The 15033-nt window shown below is 38.9% G+C and overlaps 1 protein-coding gene across 1 annotated transcript in view; it reads right to left on the reverse strand.

Moving 5' to 3' along the window:
* Positions 1 to 15033, reverse strand: part of LOC114648087 (probable E3 ubiquitin-protein ligase RNF144A-A) — a 63574-nt gene that overhangs the window by 25786 nt on the left and 22755 nt on the right. The window lies entirely within an intron of this gene.

Here is a 15033-nt window from a genome sequence, read left to right on the forward strand (position 1 = left end):
ACATGATTATTATAGATTTTCAAACAAATCGACACCTACCAAGGACAAATCAATTTGAAAGATGCTTCCCTGATATGAACATTAACAGATGCACAGTAATCAGATGTCACAAGCAGAGCAAAATGAATTAATAGGATTAGAATCCCACAGTAGCTGGATATTTAAAATATTGCAGTCCTTCTCAGTTTAAGTACAGAGGTTTACGGATGGTATTAAAAATGCCAGATTACTCTAGTGATGACGGTTTTTAGGTTATCTTAAAGCTCTAATGAAATCAAAACCAGATCGCTGTGATCACGAGCATGTGTTTTCCTGGCTCATCCTGTCTTTGTCTTTATAATTTAATTGTTCAGATAATTTTCAAATGTTTTAAACTATTCAACACAATAACAGTTCGCAACAAGGAAAAAATAAAAAACACACACACACACACACTCTCTCTCTCTCTCTCTCTAATGTGTGCCCTGAGTGACAACAAAATGGGTTAATGCTTAGTAAGAGAAACAAGAAGGACACTTGCAATGACAAATTTTTCATAGCACTGCTTTCCGTGAAATTCATATTCGGTGGATGATTTTGTAATCCTACGAGACCATAGAGAAGCTATAATATATAGTTGTACACTGCAGTATCATGAATCTAATTAAAAAAAACACTTGACTAGGATGTAATGCTACACAGATAACAATCATAACACTTCCTATAATAATACTAGTCACCAGGTAGAATGTATTTTGAAGATATTAGTAAAAAGTTAGACATTTGTATATTTCATTAGGTTTTACAAGCTGTGCCTATTCCAAATATGTGAAAGCTAGAGAAAAATCACTATTAGTCTCTCCAGTCTAATCCAAATGATGGATCCACGAGTGAATGAGTAATACTAACCACTGAAGCACCATATCTCTTCATAAAATAAATAATAACACCAACACCATGTAGTAGATACAACCATTGTAAAGCCAGTTTGTAAGGCAGTACACTAAAGTGTGATGAGATTACCAAGAAATTAATCAGCATAATTTCTTTTTAAAAAATTCAGCAAACAGCATGAATGAAATGCAACTTTTTTCCCTCTCTGCAATGAAAGTTTTTTTTTTTTTTTTTTTTTAATTATATAAAGGATCTGTCAGATGTTATGATCACAAACTGCCCTATCAAGTCAATTTATTTTTGTATTTGAGTATAAAACGCAGATCACTCTAACAAGTATACAAGGAAAATAAACTTTACAAATTATAAAATGCAAACACATACAGGTTAATTTACTGTATAACACAGTAACTTCTCTAGGGAAAATAAACCTCTTGGGGAATGTGGTCAGTGATAACAAAAAGTCAAAGACACCGTCAGAAGATGTAGGCGGACTGTCTGACTCAACCCTATTCTGCAGTATTACATAAGTTGTGCTTGCAAGTCTAAGTAGACAATATTGTTTTCTCATCCTTGAATTCCAAGGCTCCCTGTGTGTTGATTATATTTCTAACAGGGTAATAAAACAACTTGGTGAGCAATGGCACCAAATGCCATGGTAGTGTACAGAGAAGAGAAACAGAATAGGAGGTCATGTAGTAATGATTTACAATGACTGTAATACTTCTTGAAGTAACAAACAAAGATGCAACGATAGATAGATACTTTATTAATCCCAAGGGGAAATTCAATTAGCATCTCTAATAAGGGTATGGTAGACTAAAGTAGCGAGTCTTCAGCTTGAATTTAAAAATGGAGACATAAAGGGCATCTCCGATACAAGCAGGCAATAATTCCACAGCTTTGGAGCACCACAGTTGATGGCAAAGCCTCCCACTGTTGTTGCATTAACCTGGGGAATCCTTAGTAGACCATCATCCTGAGATCTTAAACCACACTTATTTTTGCATGAAATTATAAGTTCAGATAGGATGGGTCTGTATGTCCATCCAGGTGCTATATCTCCGTCATTCCAAAAGATGGGGCACCACAAACCTTACCACTGCCTTTATGAATCCCATATCAAATATCATGTAACAGAGACATATGCATTGCATGGTGCACTGCAAACATTAACGCGGAAGTCTACTTTGACTACTTGGATTCCAATCCGTCTTTGACAAGTAGTATAGCTACTTTGATATAAACTAAATCAGAACACATGATTACAACTAAATGAAGAGCTATCATTTCTAAAGACAGCTAAAGTAGTACAATAAATGAAGATGAAAACAAACAAAAAATTAAATGCCATGCCTGGAAGGGGCCAGAATAAAATCTTATTATACGATGTGACTAACTAATCACTATGTCACTTATTAACAAAATAAATATGGCCAGGGTGGTACAGTAGCTCAGTGGTTAGCCTTTGCTTCTTTATAGATATGACATCTCATGTTTGAATCCTAATGCCCAGGTCACTTCAAGTCCATGTAAAATATGTACATTCTCTGTGTGTGGGTTTTCCTTCTTGAACTTCAATTTTCTCCACTATTCCCAAAGATGTGCATTAGGTTAATTGGTAAATCCAAAATTAGCCCTAACTGGTTGAAAGTGTGGATGTGCTCTTGAGTGAACCCTACTCTGATGAACTTGCACCCTACTCAGGGTTAAGTGCGATCTTGTGTCCAGTATTGACAAAAAAGGCTCTGGCTCTCAGCAACCCTAAAATGTACTAAGCAGGTTTAAGAATGTTATACAGCACTTATTGTCATGGTACATGACTGAAGACTTATAGGCACACTAATGCTTAGTTTACTATGTAGAAAATATTATGAAACTGACATTTCTTTTTATCAAAAAGCAAAATACTAAAGTAGACAGAGAAATTGAGGGAGACATAGCCTGTAGGAGTCTGCATATTAATTTCCCAAGATGACTGTGTCGGCCTGTGACATATTAGTTTAAGCAGCTGCAGCCACTAAGGAAATAAGGCAGAGAAATGGAAAGTGTATTAAAAGGGTCCTTAGGAGAGGCATTTGTCAACAAACAAACTGCTTTTGTGACTGGTTACCAAGACTGAAGCATTTGCAGATGAGATTCTATTGTTGTCTTCAAAAATAAATCAAAGCCAGAGAGACTGAAAAGATTTTAATAAAAAGATATCTGCATTATCTTAAAAACCTGAATTACTTTGAACCTTAAAATGTAGCCAACCCATGTGAACTAAGGATGTTTACAGTGGAAATGTTGTAGCCATATATGTCTCACACACACTGGATTTATGAACAACTGGAATAAACTAAAAACAATCCAAGCACATAATCCATCCAACTTAAAGAACTGCATATGGTTTTATCAAACAGGTCTTAACTAGTACTGAATATAGTATATACTGTATTTTAGGAACAAGTATCTTGAACACAATTCATCTTTACTAAATACCTTAAACAGAAAGCAAATAATACCACAATATTAAATAAATAAGTACAGAAGTGAGTCAGCAGGAAGTACATGAGTCACCAGACTTAAGTCAAATAAAAAGTCAGGAATTGGTTTCTCACAAAAATTATGGATCTATTAGGGCCACTAGAGTTTCCGCATTCTAGTTTTTCATGCATTACTGACAAACCTAACCTTATATTAAACAATATAATCACATGAAACTGTTAAATTGTGTAAAAATGTGGTCTTTTGGTTGTTGCTGGGCGGCACAGTGGGTAGCGCTGCTGCCTCGCAGTTGGGAGATCTGGGGACCTGGGTTCGCTTCCCGGATCCTCCCTGCGTGGAGTTTGCATGTTCTCCCCGTGTCTGCGTGGGTTTCCTCCCACAGTCCAAAGACATGCAGGTTAGGTAGATTGGCAATTCTAAGTTGGCCCTAGTGTGTGCTTGGTGTGTGGGTGTGTTTGTGTGTGTCCTGCGGTGTGTGAACACAGGGTCACGGGGGTCTGCTGGAGCCAATCCCAGCCAACACAGGGCACAAGGCAGGGAACCAATCCTGGGCAGGGTGCCAACCCACCGCAGGACACACACAAACACACCCACACACCAAGCACACACTAGGGCCAATTGAGAATCACCAATCCACCTAACCTGCATGTCTTTGGACTGTGGGAGGAAACCGGAGAGCCTGGAGGAAACCCACGCAGACACGGGGAGAACATGCAAACTCCACGCAGTGAGGACCCGGGAAGCGAACCCGGGTCTCCTAACTGCGAGGCAGCAGCGCTACCACTGCGCCACCGTGCCGCCCGGAGGATATCAGAAAATTCAAAAAATGTGCAACTTCCCTTTCATTCTTTTTCTGACTATTGGAGTATTAAAAGACTCGAGTCCAGGGACCCACCACTTGTAAAAGCTAAAAATGTATATGAAAATGATTTTAAGCTTGCACTGTCTTGGAGAAGAGAATGGGAAGTTGTCTTACCAGCCCATGCTTACATTTTACCATTTATATCTGAAAAACCAATTGGTTCTGACCTGCCCAAAGAGTACTGACTAGAATCAATAGAGTCAGAGCTAATCATGGTAGTTGTGTAGACTTACTCAACAAATGGAGAGAAAACTCATCTTCATAATGCAACTGTGATGCAGCTAGACAGACAATCCACCACATCATTGAAGAATACCCTCTGAGAGCCTATACTGCCGATTATACCAATTTCCTGAGTGGGACTCACAGTGCAATTAAGTATTAAAAATGTAGATGTTTCTTTGTGATGTGCAATGTAATTGAGTAATTTGCAGCAGTTTTATATTGTCATTTATATGGGTATATTTTATTTTTATATACGATTTGTATGTCACACGCTAAATAAGTTGAAAGGACTTAAAATCCTTATTTTTGTACTTTATAGTTAGACTGTAGTAGTTTGGTCACACTGTCCATGAATTGACCACAGACACATTGGAGTGGATTATAAAATGTTCTGCCTGCAAGACACACATTTAAGATTATCCGTGGACGTACTCGGAGTGCATACAATTTTAGATATGTGATTTATTTACTACTCTGTGAGCCTGTCAGCACAGCACAGAAAAAATAGAGAGATAATGGTTGTGAGGTGCAATGAATGATAAGAAAGACACTGTGTTTTTTGCCCTTATTCCCAAAAGAACTGGTTCAACTGATGCAATCGTTGTTACACAGTTTAAACTGATTTTCACATTACAAATAACCAGCCTCCTCAAGCAGCACAAAGGTAGCTCAGCAACGTTAACTTGCTTCCTGGCAACAAAGAGATCCTAGGAAAAACATATAAAGCTTACAATAGGAGTGAAAAGGTTTGTACAGATTAAATATAAACACACACTTTTGATTTGCTAGTAAAATGTTGATCATGACTTATTTGCCTGAAAGAAAAAAAAAAAAAAGGTCATTCTGAAAGGTACACACACACACACACACACACACACGTACAATAGCAAAATACAACCGGTATTTACAATACAGTTTTCCCATTTCAGGTATGTAGTGTATTTGCCCAAGTGGTGCCCTTTTAGATCACTAATAAAAATCTTTTTTTATCTGATCAAATAAATCTAGTCCTGCATGTCACTGGAATTAATGGTTTAAAACACACATTTTGGCTTGAGTGGCATATACGTAATATCGAGAGGGTCAGCTCAAGTTGGACGGTTGGGAGACAAAGTCAGAGAGGCGAGATTGCATTGGTCTGGACATGTGCAGAGGAGAGATGCTGGGTATATTGGAAGAAGGATGCTAAGGATACAGCTGCCAGGGAAGAGGAAAAGAGGAAGGCCTAAGCAAAGGTTTATGGATGTGGTGAAAGAGGACATGCAGGAGATGGGTGTAACAGAACAAGATGCAGAGGACAGAAAGATATGGAAAAAGATGATCCGCTGTGGCAACCCCTAACGGGAGCAGCCAAAAGAGGAAGAAGAAGAAGAAGAAGATTGATCTAAAACATACTGGAAATCACCAATAGTGAATTTTTTTATTTAAAATTTTTACCCCATTATCCGATAGTATTTTGGCCAGTTTTACTGTGCACTCCCACACATACATTATACATGTATTGTTTCCACTTCTTTGTATTTACAATACATGCCTGAGATTGGTAATCTGCTTTAGGTAAAATTGTCTAGTAGACAAATAAGGGTAAAAATAAGAAAATAATGTGTTAAAAATAATGCAATAGGTTAAAAAAATCTCTTAGCAACACCAAGTTTTTTTTTCCCAATCTCAAAGCTTCTCTGCTGCCTCCTTGGTTTCTGTTCAAAGACTTCATTTCAAATTCACTGCTCAACCGTAAACTAAGGCCTACTTGTTCTCCTTGGCGACTACACTGATTTTTGTGGGTTTATTTTTAAAAAATATTTCTCTGCTCATAATCCTGGCTCAACTCACAATGAAGTGATATTCTTTGCAAGTCCGTTAACCAAATATGAAATGCATTCTGCTTTTTCCAAATATTTGAGAGGTGAAAGGAGGCTTATAATGTACTTTTGTATAGTAAAACACATTTTTTTTTTTTTTTTTTTTAAAAAAGACTGCAGAGAAGAAAAATGCCAAAAAAGCTGGCAGACAAAAAACACCATAAGCTAATTTAAATGCAAGTTTGCCCAAAGGGTATCACTAACTTTGAATGTAAATATTACAAAAATTCAGCTAAGTCTGGTTTTGAGGTGCACATTGGACACAGGTCATGCTGTATAATGGACGGATGTCCATCTGATTAAAAAGTACGATCACAGACATTATAAATTTGAAAGTACAAATAAAAAGTGACATCATAAGATACAGTACAGTGACTGGCACAATGTCATTTGAGCATAAAGAATAAGAATTTTAACAACTATAGAATAACTATATATTCTTCCTTTATACCTTTAAAATACTGGAATAGCGGATAAAACAAAAGCCATGCACTCAGCATGACTTTGTAAAAAAAAAAAAAAATAATGATGTTTGTTACATATTACATGATCACAGTTTTAAAAAGGTAGCCAGTTGGGTCATGGTGTTTGTAAAAATTTCATTTTATCTAGCAGTAAATCTATAACCATTGTGTAGATTGGAATTTCTTTGACATTGTATTTTAAGGAATTACCATGTAAAGGACAGTTTACACAGGAAAAAACTTCTGAAAATTTTATTACCAGTTTCCCTCCAAAGGGTTTAAAAATACACACACATTATTTATTTTTTATAATATACATACATACATACACACACATTACTGTGACAATTTGCATACATTAGCATTAATAACATCCAAATAATCTGCTTTATTAAAACAGTATTTACTCTTTCCTGAATGCTGTAAAATTAAATTTTTATTATTTATGAAGCTCACTGCTTAACCCACATCAGGGTCCTGGGGAATCAGAGGTTACTCTGGGAATATTGGGCACGAACCCACAACAGGCAGCAGACTTGTAATATCAGGTTCACTCCTGCCTTACAACTCATAATGTTAGGATAGGCTTTCACTCCTTGAAGACTTTGAAATGGAATACTGTAACCAGTTGTGTTAAAAATGAATACATAAATGACTCACTAGCTGGACAGAAAAAACAACTGATGTGTCAATTCATTAAATCATGTTACATGCCCTGTATCTCCTGTAACTCTTCAAAATCATACAGACATTCAGAAGTATAATTTCAGTGGAAGAGCACGTCATCACCAACCCTCTGAAAATGCATGAAAAGGTTAATTTAGTGAAGAATGCACAACAAAAATTGAATATACACCCTGGATATTAAAGATTTAAATCAGTCATTAAATTTATATATATAAAAAATACCCAGTGTATATGTATGTAAGTCTGGAAGTGCAACATATCAAGAGAAAGGGAAGCCAATAGAGCTTATTTGCATTTACAATAAAATACATTAAGCTGAAAACAATTTTCAGATGGGTATACATTGTAAACATTATTGGTATAAAAGTACTGTATATGCATTGGTGCTATAAAGCACTTTCATATATTTTACTGTAAGTATTGTCCTTTGAGACAATGGCATACATACATACATATATAATATGTATGTATGTATTTGTGGCAGACGGCCGGGGACCCTACCCAGCCGGGACACCTGGACAGTCTACGGTGCTTCCGGGTGCTCATCCGATACTTCCGCCACATCAGGAAGTGTCATTAGACAGAGCACCTGGAGCCCTTCCAGGTAATTACAAAAGGGGCTGCCTCTCTCCAGTAGACGAGCTGGAGTTGGGAGGAAGGAGACGGAGCTTGTGAGGAAGGAGACGGAGCTTGTGAGGAGGGGAGTAGAGGCGACAAAGACAGAGAAAGAGAAAGAGTAGAGACAGTTGGTGAGGAAGGCATTGAGGTGCTATATAAAAATAAAACGTGTGTGTGTTTTGGACATTCTGGTGTCTGTCTGTCTGTGTCCAGGGGCTGGCTTTTCACAATGGCATCCTGAATGGGACTCTCCACCTGCTAAAAGGTGGGGACAGCTCATTAAAAATAATTTTGTGGAGGCAGCCCACACAACTAGGCCAGCAGCTGGATCTACGACGCTCACCAAGGTCCATGCAAAAAGTCGTTCCGTATGATGGGGAAGAAGGGCGAACATATCCCAAAGGTAGCGGCGCCTGCATACAGTGTCATCTTCATGGACGCACGGGTCGGCAGTGCAGCGGAAGAGGCCACCTGGCCAAAGCACACTCGGGAAGACAGGATCCGGGAGGTAAGTCTTGCACACGATGGCGATATACTTGGCAGGGCTTACCCTGCTGCCTGGTCTTGCTTTTTAGACAGGGACTGCTCGGTTCCGTGTCATTGGCCGAAGCCTGCCGACCCATGGAGCAATGGTGAGACAACAGCGGGAGAAGAAGTGTCGCTGCTACGGGCCGTAGAAGGGTCACAGGGCGGAAAGCACCCGGAAGCATCTTCCTCGATCGAGTCCACTCATAGGGTGGAGGGAGCGCTGGAGGACTGGAAGTCCCTCCCAGAGACAGGCAAAGGATTGGATGGGGTGTGTTGTGTTCCTGCTGGTGATTGGTTGAGGGCGGGCCCAATGAACATCAATCCTGAGACAGACGATGACCCAATTGAGCATGCGCAGGAGCTCCGCAGCTCACAGCTGGTCAGTAGGACTGAATGAACTGTAAGTCCACCACCGGCTGATGTTTTGGTTTTGTTGGCGGCTGTACGGGAGCTGGAGGAAGCCCTTCAGCTCGTACAGTCGCTCTTTAAGGTCCTGCGGATGATGAGAGAGGTCATCGATGGGTTGGAGAAGAAAGCGGAGGCTCCCCTGATGGCCATAAAGGAGTGGGGTGGGGTGGGATTAATGGGAGAGAGGGAGGAGTACAATTTCGGATTCTCCAGCCAAAGTGTCGATGCGGTACAGGAGAGTACTACCAGTTCCGTAAAGGAAAGAGGAAGCCCTGGCAAAGGGAACTGAAACATGGGTCACTGGACTCAAGTAGCAGGGCGGCCTACAGTAGATTGGGGGATGAATACCGAGCATGCAGTGGGAGCTGAGGCATGGGGGAGGTGTCGGCTTGTATGTGTCGGCACACAGACCGCCCTGCTCCAAGAAGTCGCAGCACTCGTAACTCGATCGAGAGGAGTGCAAACTGCACGGAGTCCATCTTTGTCCCATAAGGGGATCCAGGCTGTTGCAGCACCCCAAACTAAAGGGAGGCCCTGGAGAAAGAAGGGAGGGTCTCCCGACAGAAGGAAAAGTGAGCCCAAGAGGTCACGCACAGTGAAAGAGGGCTCTCCACGGGGATGGAGAGAAGCCCCAAACCTGGCTGGGGAGATGTGAGCACGGGCATTCCCGTCCTGCTTTCGGGTCTGGAGGGCACCAGAAAAATCAGAGGGGACGACGATGTTACAAGTGTCATAGGGCTGGTCATCTGTAGAGACGTTGTCCGTACGGCGTGTCGGAAGACGCCAGTAGGTGGTGGCGTCAGGACGACATCTCCACACCCTATTCTTGTTGTTTTACAGGACCAAACCGTGGACGAAAGTATGTTGGCACCCCGCTGTGGGAGAAACCCAGCCCTCACGGGATGGGACGCTTTGCCCTACGGGCTTCAGCTGGTGGTGGGGCAGTGTGTCAGACGGCTGGGGACCCTACCCAGCCAAGACACCTGGATGGTCCATGAGAGGGACAATACCTTTCCTGGGCCACGAGAGGGCAGCCACCCTGGTCTGCTTTGGGGCCACCAGAACAGAGTTGGGAACCTCATCCCTGTGGGAGGACCTGGCCACTGCCAGGGGGCACCCGGGTGTTCATGGATCCCTGGATGGCAGCACTTCCGCCATACCAGGAAGTGCTGCTGGAAGAAGGGTACTACATTTCATCTAGGAGCACTGCCACCAACTGATAAAAAAAAACAAAAAAACACACACACACACACACACACACACAGATGATGCAAAAGCAGAAACCTTAGCTAGCCGCAGCCATCAAGTTTGTTCTCAAAGCCAATTTTTCGGCTGTGTTACCAGGTATAATTTAAATAACAGTAATAAATAGCTAACCACGTAAACCTTGATAAATGCAGTTGGTGACTGCACAAGCAGAAACACGCCTTGAATGAAAGTTCTATCATACAGACATGATAACTTTCAGGCAATTTAGTGTGCATTTATAACATCATTAGGGTCATTAATTTATGCACCTCCGTGAAGTAGGCCTTGGTACTAGGTTTCCTTCATACACTGCTAGGTCACAATAAAAAGGACAGATTTAACATGTAACTCAAGAATAGTGAAAGTCTATGCAATCATACCGGTAATATCAATGCTATCAGAACAGTTGTTCTCAACTGCGACCCTGTCATGCAACAGATTGCGTAGAGTATGTGAACCAGAGCATGTAAAGATTTTATTTTACTACACAATATGGCATGTTTTCAGTTAATGTGGCTTGTCACACACACAATGCATGAAGACGGCCTTTTGCAGAAAATTTAACTTTGCATTATTTTCTGTGTTATTAAATAGTGTCTCTTTTAATGATTATTAAATTAATCAAAGGGGTTGACAATCAATTATGAAATCTCTAATTTGAATCTTTGGTATACAGTTTCATTGCTCAGAGTTTGAGGAATGTGATTTATAAAGCCATAGAAGTTCATGCTTGAAGCCAGATTATGATACGTGTTCATTTGTTGCATGTTTGGCATCCCGATTAACTATTATGCAAAATACATATTTTATCACTATACCAAAATAATTTTTTATTCAGTCCAGCTTCTGCTCTCAGCTACTGTATATCTTCCGACTAAATGCTTCCTACCACTGCATTTCTCATGACCAACCACTACCCAATTCATAAACAATTGGACTGCAAGTTTTTACAATCAGGGCTTGTAAATTCTATGCGACTTCAAAGGAAATGCATACTTGTGCTAGAAACAATCCATATCACAAAGTCTAAATGGCATACATACTAGGAAATTAAGCTCCAATGTGCAGTAAAAATCAAATGTTAATTAACCGTATAAAATAAACAACAGAAACTTTAAGTACTGAATTGCAAGTGAATGTAAAAAAAAAAAAAAAAAAAAAAACACACATTATTAAATAATCTGACAAAAAAAAAAAAAATTCTGCACATTTTGGAAGCTCAGTGGCTGGCACTGATGCCTCATGGATTCAGTGTCCTGGATTCAAATCTCTACCCGCTTAGTGTTCGAAATAGAGTTTGCATGTTGTCTCTGTGTCTGCTTGGATTTTCCTCTAGGTACAACCACATCATTAAATACAATCCAGTTAGATTAGCATTTTTTTTTTTTTTTTTTTTTTTTTTAAATATACATTATCTGTTAAGGTCACCCTCTTCTAACAGACAGAAAAGAAAGAAAGAACCGACGGTCTATTTAAGGTGGCTTTAAAAAAAAAAAAAAAAAACACCTTAGGTCTGTTTGAAAAAGGCTTTGGTTTAAAAAACTCTAAATGTAACTAGCTCAGATGTTTTCTCTTAATCCTTTTCAATTTGGTGGTTTAAATGTAAACCATAAAAATGAATGCCTTTATTCTGGAGGTAATAACTATTGATTCTTCTCTCTTTGTTGAGTGCTGCTAAAAATCATTTTGAATTTGTTTAGTAAAATGTGCCTCCCTTTAAATTAATGCCAACTATCATTTATAACTTTGTTTAAATATAAGTGATCTTCATGTTCACTATGATAACACTATTATTTTACATAAAACATTAGTAAAGATAGTTGGTATATAATGCCTTATGATCAAGCATTATTTGTGATAATTTGAAAACCTTAGAATATATCTTAATCAACAGGTGTATTTACTATACAAAGAATAGGATTCCCATTGGGTTTGTAATAGGCCCTTATTTTCCACAAATACTGCTATACAATCCCAGAAACATTAGCTCTGTAATACAGATAGCTCTTTAAATTTAAATATATGTACATACAGAGGGCCTTTATTCATCTATTGCTCTGGCATAAATGGTTAAAATGAAAAAATATGAACAAAATGTCTTTCTCCACACTACGTATTTTTACACGTCAATGTCCCATAGCAAAAATAACATACCATTTATGTAGCAAACAAAGATTAGGTCACAGATGATCTTCACCTGTTTAAATACAGTATATGGCAGATGCCTCATCCATATAGTTATGCAGGCTTCAAAGTTCCAAAAAATCCCCTAGGATTAATTCTGTCTACTGACCTTACAAATAATTATGGCAGTCTGTGCAATCTAAATGCCACAATCATTAATGTCCAGCTGTAGGGAGGGAACCAATCAAGCATGATTTCTTTTGTTTATGATTGTAAAGTTGCAGTGCTTCAGATGCCCCTTCCTGGGTTTTAAATGTGTAAATGTGGTTTTACAAACATTAGCATCTGTAGGTGATATTTCAGTGTTTTGATCAGAAGAGCTGCAATCATTCTTGTCCTCCATGAAAAGAAAGTAGTGATTCACGGCCTTTGCCACTGTGTACTAAGTTAGACATGTTTTTTCACCACATTGTGCATTCTGTGAAGTTTAGAGGGATAAAAAAAAGTCAGCCTCTCCACCTAGGGTAAGACGGATTACTGCAGGTAAAGACTGAAAATCAGCCTGATGAATGCAGCATTAGGGTTACTCTTAAGTCAATGGAAAAATCTTTCAGTCAACTATTTATGAATTTTACTAAAAATACTTTTAGATTTTTGGGCATTTGTTTTAATCTGCACATTTTAATTATGTCAAAAAACACATTTTTATTAATCATGATCATTATTAACTATTTTCTACCATATTTAACTGCATGGATAAGGTCACAATCATTCTTATCTTTGCACTACTACTACTACAAAAAAAAAAAATACATACATCATTCAATGCAGATGACTGCAAACAAAACGAACACAAGATTAAAAAGTCTCCAGCAATTTTCCTTTTCTTAGCCTTTGCACACTTCCAGTCAATCATTCTCTTGCTGCTTGCATCCTAATCACAAACAAAGTTTCTAGATTGAAAATAGTGGAAGAATTTTGTTGATGAGAAGTTAAATTTGAAGCATAATTGTTCACAGAATGCAAAGACATTATCTATGTACAAGTCTTTTAATTCCGGAAATTTTCTAAACATCAAGTACTGTGTATGTTAGTGAGGGTAGAAAAGGTGGTTGTCATGCAGAGGTGCAACAGATAAAAGTTTCCTTGTCTTAAAGTGCTTCCTACATTGGTTCCATATTCTGAAAGAATATAGGGCAATTGGATTATTAGTGTATTGACAATAATGTGTATTAACTGGAGCACAGAAAAGGGAATATAAAGAAGTATTGTAAGATTTTGTTTCTATTGTAGACCAGGCTTGTGTATATTCATTGATTTGTGTTGACATCCAGGTTTTTATAGCTTGTATATTTGCTGCCCAGTAATAAAACTGAGTCAGTTGTGCCATGGATTCAACTCTTCAGATACATGCTAAATACCACAGTCCACTAGTGTGGATAAGTGAGCGTGCCAAGTTTACCAGAGAACTAAATTAGTGCACCAGAACTGAACTGGGTAAACTTCACATGCAATCAATATGTGAAATATGAATTCCTTTCGTAAAATCTGTGAATAAGAACCTGGACATGAGCTAGTAAGCAGATGGGAGTACTTCGCTAACTAATGTAATTTCCTTTTACTAAACATTAGTGTAGTAGTAAGTGATGCTGATTCACAGATCCAACAATTTGGGAATGAATGTGTAGCTTGTTTTTATAAACTTGGCCAATATCCATATCTGTGGAATGTAACTGTGCGAGTAGAACAACAAACTGTTTAGCAATATGTTGTGTTTCCAAAAAAATGATGTACAGTTGCACACAAAGGTATTTGGTCCTCATCTGAATGTGCAGGCTATGGTACGTGGAGAGCATGAGATACACTGCCTGGCCAAAAAAAAAAAAAGTTGCCACCTGGATTTAACTAAGCAAATAGGTACGAGCCTCCTATTGGATAATTACTGCATGGGCGATTTATCTTTCAGCTGGCAACAAGTTATTTAACCCCAACTGGTGCAATGAGTTGCTTCTCATTTCTTAAACAACCATGTCGAAAGACACATCTCGTGGTCGTGGAAAAGATGTTAGTCTGTTTGAGAAGGGTCAAATCATTGGCATGCATCAAGCACAGAAAACCTCTAAGGCGAGTGCAGAAACTACTAAAACTGGGTTAAGAACTGTCCAACACATTATTAAAAACTAGAAGGATAGTGGGGACCCATCGTCTTCGAGGAAGAAATGTGGCCGGAAAAAAATCCTGAATGATCGTGATCGGCGATCACTTAAACATTTGGTGAAACCAAATTGAAGAAAAACAACAGTAGAACTCAGGTCTATGTTTAATAGTGAAAGTAAGAGCATTTCCACACAAACAATACGAAGGGAACTCAAGGGATTGGGACTGAACAGCTGTGCAGCAGTAAGAAAACCACTAATCAGGGAGGCAAACCGGAAAAAAAGGCTTCAATTTGCTAGGGAGCATAAAGATTGGACTCTGGAGCAATGAAAGAAGGTCATGTGGTCTGATGAGTCCAGATTTACCCTGTTCCAGAGTGATGGGCGCATCAGGGTAAGAAGAGAGGCGGTCAGACTCTACCATCATCAATGCAAGATCTTGGTAAAAAATTAATGCAACACTGGATGGAACTAAATCTTGTGACATT

The sequence above is a fragment of the Erpetoichthys calabaricus genome, chromosome 3 (genome assembly GCF_900747795.2).
Source record: "Erpetoichthys calabaricus chromosome 3, fErpCal1.3, whole genome shotgun sequence".
In the NCBI taxonomy this organism is placed as follows: domain Eukaryota; kingdom Metazoa; phylum Chordata; class Cladistia; order Polypteriformes; family Polypteridae; genus Erpetoichthys; species Erpetoichthys calabaricus.